The 8,654-nt window shown below is 42.2% G+C and overlaps 1 long non-coding RNA gene across 1 annotated transcript; it reads left to right on the forward strand.

Annotated features, from left to right (window-relative positions):
- The first annotated feature begins 1,484 nt into the window (after nt 1–1,484).
- Nucleotides 1,485–3,305, forward strand: LOC117528181. The gene is made up of 2 exons (XR_004565691.1): nt 1,485–1,661; nt 3,225–3,305. It is a non-coding gene; the product is annotated as an uncharacterized LOC117528181 (long non-coding RNA).
- Nucleotides 3,306–8,654: the final 5,349 nt, after the last annotated feature.

The following is an 8,654-nucleotide window of genomic DNA, read 5'->3' on the forward strand; positions in this document are numbered from 1 at the left end:
ATATTAAAGTTTTTCTGTTTCCAAAAGAAAACAGAAAATTTAGAGTTTCTAAAGAGCGGTTTTACTTTTTCACAGAGGCATTCACGTGTCGGGACGAAGCTGCAATGGCATTAGGTCTTCCACCATTCAGAAGATTCAGACGGCTTTCGGTGGCTTTTTAGTCGAGTGAGTATCCGAGAAACTGTGGAGAGCTGGGCATGTCACCACATGTCCTGTGAGGCTTCAACACGGACTTGCTTTTGTTCTCCACCATTGCGGCTTCATCCCGACGCGTGAATGCCTCCGCACGAATGCCTCCGCACGAATGCCTCCGCACGTCTTTCATTACAAAATCTCCTGTAACAGTGGAATCTGACAAAAAATGGCTGATGTCCACCTTTTCTGCCATTTCTCTGGTAGTCACACGACGTCCTGGATCAACACAGCCTTCACTTTGCAAATGATCTGGTCATTTCAGCCTGTTGATGGCTGCTAGTAGTTGATCCATATTTCCATATTTCTCATAGGTAAACTGATGAATGCACTTTTCCAGAAGTAGGGTTATTAATGTTGGATCTTTCCAAGCTTCCTTCTTCTTTCCTTCTGAAAGAAGCATATTTTGAGGGGCTCATTCCTGTAGACTGAACCTGTCATTGGCAGTCGACTTGTACTGACATGGTAGTTAGCAGTGCCGCCGGACAACTATGAGGCTAAGGTAAGCAGTTAACTGTAACCTTATTATAACCTTGCCTTTTGTTGTACTGGTTACAATGACAATAAAGAATCTGTTTTCTGTGTTATCTGTTATTATAAGCCATTTTAAAAACTTTAGTGAGGCAAACAAGTACACGTTCACCTCCACAGGGACCATCTCCATGCTACCAGATACTTCTCGCATCATTTCGGCCTGTTTGGTAGCAACAAATAGGAGTTTACTGTGACTGTTTTTAGCTTACTCATTGTACTAGCAAGTTTGCCTGTATTAGTGTTTCTGTTGTAAATCAGTGTTGCTCTAAATGAATTTCCTTTTGTCAGGCGTGAAAAGATTAACCACAAAACCTCTTAAAATATAGCCCAGGTTGAAAAATGCAGAACTTCTCCTTTAAATCAACAGAGAAATCGATTTGATTTTCGTCAACGAGGTCACATTCACTTTGTATCGGGAAGGGGGGGTGTGGCGAAGAGCTTAATGTTAATGACCACAAGTTGTGAAAAGAAACTGACACTGAAACGACTGTCATATTTATTAGGGAACGTTTTCTATAACCACTTAAAAAAAAGGGGAAAAAAAAGTTTGTTTTGATCACTCAGTGTTGAAGTGGAGAGGGGGACCTTGAAACAGCTCGACCTCCTCGCTCTATAATTGGTTTTATAGTGCTGGCGCGCGGCCAAAATCTTTTTTTTTTTTGGACTTCGGGACTTTGATTGACGTTTCTCTGGGCCAATTGGACGATGCCTCTGTCTGCTGGATTGGTGTGGCATCTGAAGCAAATGGGCGGGGCTTGTGAAACAATGCTGCGTTTCATCGCAGAGGAGTTGACGGACACGTCAGGGGTTTTCTCCCCCTCCTAAAACATCCTCAGTTTACCTTCGGATCAGCCCGCTATGGACTACTCCAGTTCCCCCAGCAACCTGGACGGATTTTGAGGATGGTTTGCATTTTTTAACCCTTTCCCATTCAAGTAAGCGCCACGGTTTCCCCCTTCTATTTTTCTTTCACCAGTTAGCGTATCGTAGTTTAGTATTTTTTTTAGCCGTAAGTGCGCATTATAAAATGTACGCGAAAAAGCGCGCGGATGTTTTGCGTTAACTTTGAGTTCTCTCGTTTTCCTTTTTTTCTCTGTGTGCGCTGTGTCGGCGGGTGTGAAAACCTTTTCGAGACGTTTCGTCTGAGAAAGTTTTGCGTGTCGTTAATTGAAAAGTTTGAAACGTGGCTCGTGCACTGCGCCTCCTGCAACCCATCTGAAAATTTAAAAAATAATAATCGAATGTGTCGAACGGTCCATTTTTTTACGCTGCTTGTACTGTTTTTGTGTACACAGAATTAAAGAATAAAACGTTTGTTGGGTTTACCGATGGAGGCTTTTCTCCAGCTTCCGCCCAACTGGATATCACGAGTCATGCTTGTGTGTGTGTGCGCGCGCGTTTGTTTTTTTTATTTTTTGCATGTGAATCTTTGAAGATTAACTCGTTTTCGTTTTAATGTTACATTAAATGCCATCACGGTGCTTATTTAGTATTTTTAGCCATTTATTTTCTGCCGCTAATTGTTAGGGGCAGTTGCACAAGAATCCCTTTTTTCGGAATTTAAAAAAATCGCAATTGCTTGTTGTAGTTGTCGTAAGCGTATTTTTTTTATTATTATTTTTATGTTTTTGTAAAATGAGCGTACATTTATGATTTTATTCGTGGGTCGCACATAGACTGCATGACAGGTTAAAAATCGACATTTTATGTATTTGGATTTTTTTTTTAAACGGAGTGTTTACTGATTACTCACGTTGCCGTGTATATTAAAAAACGCAGATCTAATTAAAACTGCGTGAAAAGCAGCGGCGACATTGCAGCAGTTTTTAAACTGCGGGTTGGGTTTCGATCTTTGGGCTGTACCCGTTCAAATTGCGAAGCAGCTCCGGACTAAAATACGCATCCGTGGGCAACAAAACACCGCCGATTAACGATGCAGCCTTATTTATTTTTAACCCGTTTGATATTTATATTTGATGCGCCTCTCGTGTTTATGGTGTATTAGTTTACAGGACGTCTCGGCGCATTACGCTTTGGAAAAAAATCGCAGGGATATCGGAGAGGATAAAACGTATTTTTATTAATTTATTTTTAATAGGACGACCGCACGGTGACCGAGCTGCTCTGTTCGCGCTGCCCCGCGAAGCGAAGCTCCGGAGCGGCTGCTGGCTGCGCGCACAGCAGCGTGGGAGGAGCGCTGCTGCTCCTGCTGCTGCGCTTCAACCATGACATCATTTTCGAAATACAAGTTAAACCTATGTGTAGAATTGTAGTTCGGATCCAATTCGAGAATCTGATTGTCTCACGGCGATCATGTAATGTTTAACCCTTAGTTTTTAAGTGCTTTTCTAAACTGCGTCATTGCGCATATCTCGGCCGCCCGTTCGTTGCAAAGATCAGAAACGTTAAAATGTAAGAGCAGTTCCCTGCAGTTTTCTGTTTAGATTATAAGTGAAGCCTTTTTTTCCCCCCCACCCCTTTCTTGTGCTACTTTATAGGGTCAGCAGGATGGCTGAAAAGGGGCCCGACTCTTCTGGACAACTAAAAACATTATTATAGCCAGCATCGGCTTAAAAAAAAAAAAGAATTCTGAATCGGGGGACCTATCCGAAAGGACAATTTCTTTCCATAACTTTCTCCGCCGTGGATAATGGATGGCAGAGATTTTGGACCTCCCCGATCCGTCCATGTTCCGCCTCCGTTGCTGGCGGGGCTCGCCATGGAGTCTCACCGACTCGGAGCAGCAGCTGCAGCCGGGAGGATCCCTTCCTCTCCCGGCCACTTGGGCGCGAGTCATCCGCCGCCTCTCCACTCCGGAAAATTCCTGCCATCTGCCATTAACCTACATCCACACCACAGTGAGTAAAAGCATTGCTTGTAACGTGACCGTACTGCAGGAAGCCAAACCCTGAAATACTTTAAAATAACGCAAAAAGGGGGAAAAAGGTTTGTTGGCGCATTTGGCACCATGTGCGGTTATCGTTTGATCGCCGCCTGTCGTGGGGTATTAAGACCTCTGAAATGTGCATATGAAGTCAAGGAGTATGGGGGGGTCGCATTGAGCAGTTTGCGCCGATTGCGTGTGTGTGTTTCTTTCTTTTTCTTTTTTTTATTTTTATTTTTTTGAAAGCTGGCGGTGGAGCGGGTGTTGTTGCAGCAGTGTGCAGGTCAGGGTGCAACGGTCTTGAATTGCATGTGGATCATTACGCCGCGGTTGCTGTGAAAGCAGGCGTGTGGAGTGTGTGTTTGGGTTTGGGGGCGGGGGGGGGGGGGGGGGGGGGGGGGGTTGGCAGGCATATTTGGTGAAATTGTGATCACGGAGGGATGACAGACCACCTCTCACCCTGTAAAGGTGGTGGGGGTGGTGGCTCAAGCATGCCTTTGTGTGCGTGAGGAATGGCTGTATTTAAAACAAAAATCACTGTTGTTGAACATAATGGATAAAGCTGTCTAGTATTTTTTTCTTTTGCATTTGTATGTGTTCAAATTGCTGCTGGTTCATCTCTGAGATAGTTTGTGCAGTGAAACTGATAAAGTGGTTTGGTGTTAATCTGGCACTGACACCTTTTATTCCAGAGTTACATACATCATCTGCTTTCCCTGCCTTCAGAGGTGTACCTGAGACAGCATTGTACAAACAGACATCACTGTGTGTTTACTTACAATTTTATGGTCAGTTGAGGCTCTGGGGTATCAATGTTGTGTCTGGTTTTTTGATAGCTTGAAATTTTTGTTCCTCATGGGTTTTAGTTCATGCAACTTTAAAGGGTGCTTTTACAGTTAACCATGTTTATATCAGACTTTTTGGTTTAGTCATAGAGGTGTGAAAGCTGACCTGTATTAGTTCATGGTATGACCCAAAATCTATACCATTCTATATTTTAAACCTGTGGTGTTATATAGTATTTTCTTAAAAAAACAAAACTTTGCTGTGTTTAGATTGTAAAGGTGCAGTTGTCATTTTCAAAGTGGACATTGCTATGGTTTGTTTATGGTGAGAATGCAAAGGAGTTAAACAATTAAATCAAATGTGAATTTCACATGTTGTATAGTTTGCATTGACAAGAAATGGCAGAATAAAGTATGTGAAGTTCAAAGGTGCTTCAGTTGATTTTTTTTTTTTGTTTTTTCTTTTTCCAGATGACCACATCTCTGCACAGCATAAAAACAAAGTATCTCCTGATACCAGTTAGATACAGTTTTAGAATTGGGTCTTAAAACAGCTAATGTGTCAGCTATATTTGTCTGGATTTACTTTAATAAGGTAGTCATCAAATAATTCATCAGCTGAAACTGTGAATCAAATATGTTACTCTCCTAAAGGAAAACATAACATGGCTCAGATGTGTATGAGATTTTGTTTTTTTTCAATTTCTGACATCCATTCAGTAATTTTGGCAAATATTTGAACAGATACCGGTATGAAATATGGTCTCGGTGCACCCCTAGTGTGTTGTATAGAGTCACATTAAAAAGGAAAACAAAACCCTTGTATGAACTAAACCAGTTGAGGTTAGTGAATAGTGATGGTGGTGTTGCAGTTGGACCCCAGAACATAAAATTTTGGTCCACTTAGGAATGTTGCCTTGTACAAGCAAACTGAACCAAGGGAAAAGTGCAGCATGCTGTGGTTTGGATAGCACGTGACCGGTTACGACTTGAATATGGATTTTCCTGCTATAAGCTGGTGTGAAGGTTGGTGTGCCGACATTATCTACTGCCCTGGTCCGAGGTCCAGACCAAACATCCGTGTTTTTGTAAGCTAAATGAAAGAAGTGGGCTGGGTCTGGATCAACTTGACCCACAGTTTGTTTATAGTATGAAATCATTTGTGTGGCTGGGATATTCTGACACATTACAGGAAGTTACAGAAAAGTAGACTGTTAACCTTCACCTTATTGGTTTATCCCAAAATGGAATTATTTGCTCTGTGTGTGTGTGCACGCTGGATGTCTGTGTAACAGTTTCAGTGAGGTCAGACAGGAGGCAGGGAGAGGGACGGGGATGGGGGAGTGACATGCAGCAAAGTTGCTCAGGCTGAGACTCGAACCCAAGGATGCTAGAGACAGATCAGACTTTGCGAGGTGGCTTGGCCTGCACCCTTTACTTTCACTCCTGTTGTCAACAATTCACACACTGAGGTCGTTCACTGTGTGGATTAAAATGGTAATACTGTAATAATGCTTCTATTACAATGTCAAACCAGTGAAGATGTGTGTGTTTTTCCTGCAGTGATTCGGGGCCACAACACCCTTGGACTTAACATGTCGATGTCAGACGCAAGTCTGTCTACAAACCAATCATTTACAAGGATAGTGAGCTGCAGCCTCTGTGAGTGAAGCAGTTCTCATACTTGAGATTTGCATCATTTTGCAACTGAGTTACAAGTTGGTGCACTTTGGCTGAATTTCTCAAAAAGCTCTTGCCTGGCAGCATTTGGCACAGAAGCCCTCCTGAGCAGGCACATCACTCAGATTCCCATGACAGCGCCACGCAGTGTGACATCATTGTGTGTACTCTGTCCGTGCATGGCAGGAAGAACAGTGAGTTCCCTCCAACAGGCTGCTTAGAGCTGTGCGTTGTGTCACCAACGCAGCCAGGATTACAGCCGAACTCTTGAGCATTTTGAACATGTTCAGAACTGACACGTTTAGCAACCTTTCCCGACTAATTTTATGCTGAGCAACATTCCGACCTCCACTTAGAACACACATAAGACGTATCGAAGCACTGCTTGGGATAAAGCGGTGCAGAATTCAGCCAGGTGCAAGGGCTGCTTCAGGGCGACATGGCATGTGTACCTTTTGTGTAAACATCTTTCCTGTGCTCGCATGAATGCAGAGTGAAGCCTCAAACCCCGGTGTGGACGTTGGTTCGAACTTTGAAGTGGGGAAAATACACAGTAAAATCGCCAGTGTTAACACTGTCAGTGAAAATATGGTCCCACTCTGAACAGAGTAGGACCATATGTACACTGGCAGTGTTAATTTAACACTGTCAGTGTTAGTTTTACACTGGGGATTTTGCTGTGTACTGTTAGAGCTGCAACCAAAACATCAGTGATAAAGAAGTTTGTTGTTGTACAATTTTAGTACTGCAGTGGTAACTCTTTTATTTTATTACAATTGTTTTTATTTAATTGTAATACAGATTGCAAAATTTGGTGACTCTCGCAAAAGTAAGGATTGTAAGAGGGGAAAAAAATTACTTGTTTGGACTTCCAAGTGTTACCAAAATGGTAAAAATGATCAACAACCTCCCTGGGAAACTTTTGAGAAAACCCAGGTAAAATTCCTCTGAAGTCATGCAGCAGCAGACAGAAATACTTTTGTATTTTTGTATTTGTATACTTTTGTATTTTTGTATTTTGTATTTCTCCTTTCTTTTCAGAGGTTAAACCCTAAAGAGAACCATAATATCATAGTTTTGTTGTGCTGGCCTTGCTTATTTTTAAGCATGGGTTCAGTGCAGTCCTTCTGGTTTTAAGCACAAGATACTGGTTTGTGTGTTAAAGCGAGGCTCTGCTTGCTCGGCGATGCTCTGATGAAGCGTTAATTTGACACACTGGCAGAGCCTACACACTCAACACAGGCAAATGAAAAGCTGTCAGAGATGAAATCAACTCACAGCAGGAATTGTTGGAATGATTGATGGGTGCATCGTAGCAAAGAGATGTGCCAGGGCACAGTTTGTTGCAGGTGCTCTCACAGTAAACTGATAGAACATGAGTATTTTCAGGGGAAATTCAGCTTTACAGACTTGTTTGTGGGCAAAAATGTGTTACTTTCCCACCCTTCAGTGTGTCTATTGTATCCAAAACGTCCCCTCCTGCGGCTCTGAAACAAGCTACAAATTACTTGTGTGTGTGTGTGTCTGTAAGTAACATGTTGATGTGCAGCTACGGTGGCCGTGAAGTGGCAATGACCCAATTGCTGTTTCAGCCCGTATGGCCTGTTTGAATACTAAAAGCTACAGTGTGTAGGATTTAGTTGTTCATTAGAAAAAAATAAATGTAGCATTAATAACCATCTACAAGAATGGATAAACATTTTTGTAAACTTAGAATGAGCCCTTCATATCTCCATGGGGTGGGTCCCTTCATGGATGCTACCATGTTAGTACAGTAGCCCAAATGTGACATATATATATATATATATATATATATATATATATATATATATATATATATATATACTCGGCCTTTTGCGCAGGTTGAAAACTGAGGGGGAAAAAAGATGAATCTGTGGTTTCTCGCTAGTGCAGGCTAACAAGATTGAGAACCCTCTTTTCTGTGAAATGGAGGCTCATACATGTTACTTAAGAGAAGGCAATTAAGCAGGAATCCCTGTCACCAAAGAAGCAAAAATGTGAAGGTAATCAAAATTGTAACATATGGCATAGTGCAATCTGCAACCTCACCACTAGATGGCACTAAATCCCACACACTGTAGCTTTAAATACCCCCCCCCCCTAAAAAAAACCAAAACAAAATAAAAAACAAACACACTGCTGTGCAATGCAGGCCATTTAATTTTATGGCACTCTTTGATATCAAATTCCAACACATTCCATTAACTAAACTGGATTGAAATCTGAGTCCCACGCTTCTAATAATGCCATAAAGACCCTTTACATCAGTGATTCTCAACCGGGGTGCCGTGATCGATCGTCAGGGGTGCCGTGGGCAATTATCAAATATCACCATTATCGGGTGTATGTGCTGTAATAGTGTGGCAGATGGTGTAATGCTCTTTTATTCCAGTAGATGGCAGCAAAGCGCGCAGTAGCGCTGAGCCATTTTAATTCCGGGCAAGTTAGTGATTTGTGTGCATAGAAGTTCACTTAGTCTTGTCAAGAAACAGGTGGAATATGCCGGAAAGCTGCGCATGTTGGCAAAGTCACAAACGGAGGAACAAGGGAGACAATAT

This window comes from Thalassophryne amazonica, chromosome 16 (genome assembly GCF_902500255.1).
Source record: "Thalassophryne amazonica chromosome 16, fThaAma1.1, whole genome shotgun sequence".
In the NCBI taxonomy this organism is placed as follows: domain Eukaryota; kingdom Metazoa; phylum Chordata; class Actinopteri; order Batrachoidiformes; family Batrachoididae; genus Thalassophryne; species Thalassophryne amazonica.